General features: G+C 40.7%; 1 non-coding gene across 1 annotated transcript; it reads right to left on the bottom strand.

Annotated features, from left to right (window-relative positions):
- Positions 1–624: 624 nt before the first annotated feature.
- On the bottom strand, positions 625–700 carry trnaa-ugc (transfer RNA alanine (anticodon UGC)). The gene has a single exon. It is a non-coding gene; the product is annotated as a tRNA-Ala (tRNA).
- Positions 701–955: the final 255 nt, after the last annotated feature.

Below are 955 nucleotides of genomic sequence, written 5' to 3'. Positions count from 1 at the left end.
GTTTCCAGTTGTTTTGAAAGCACCATAAATCCAGGGAATGCCAGACTTGGATGATAAATTTTGCCCACGAAGGACCACCACAGCACCTTCCTGTTCAAGTGAGCACAGCACAACAAGGTGAGTCCAAAAATGTATTGTATGCTGCTGCATAAATGATGCAAAATGCCAGGGAGATATGTATACTGTAGCTAAGAAAGTAATACTAAGTGTATGTTGTGTAGTAAGATGTTAGTAGCCCATGTGCCTCACCCTAATCATTTGGTCTATTTACCCGTTTTAATTTCACCTACTGTTCTGACTTGGTGGTGCACACGTAGCCTATAACCTGTTTTAGAGAAATATAATCATTGAATATTGTAAGAGCTTTCATCTGTTGCTGTACATTTCAAAAGTGCTCAACAAATAGTTATATTGACTATGTCCGTCCTAGCTCGCTCATTATTGTCTTTATCAAAATTACAGATTGCCTCTTATCTCATTATCCCATAGTTTGTACATCTCAATTGTCATTAGAAACCACATTTGTTTAAGCAAGTCAGCCATATTACATTTACATTTAAGTCATTTAGCAGATGCTCTTATCCAGAGCGACTTACAAGTACATACATTCATACTTTTTTGTACTGGCCCCCCGTGGGAATCGAACCCACAACCCTGGCGTTGCAAGCGCCATGCTCTACCAACTGAGCCACACAGGGCCCCCATATCAGCTATGTTTTTTTAAAAGGCAGTAAATGAGGCTGAAGGAACTGTTTTGCTGCCAAACATGGCTTTGCTGATAGCCATGTGTAGCAGTGGTAAGATGTTGGGACTGCTGTTAGGACAGCTTTATGTAGGCAATTAACAGTTTGTGGGCACCGTTTGTCACCGTTATAGTGCAATTCATGTATTGTTTAGTGTTGTGTATTGGCTTTGCTGGCATGCATCGCCACTGGCCGCTCTAAATAATGCTAAT

Source organism: Salvelinus fontinalis, chromosome 21 (genome assembly GCF_029448725.1).
Source record: "Salvelinus fontinalis isolate EN_2023a chromosome 21, ASM2944872v1, whole genome shotgun sequence".
Classification (NCBI taxonomy): Eukaryota; Metazoa; Chordata; class Actinopteri; order Salmoniformes; family Salmonidae; genus Salvelinus; species Salvelinus fontinalis.
This window is presented reverse-complemented; position numbering and strand designations above follow the sequence as displayed.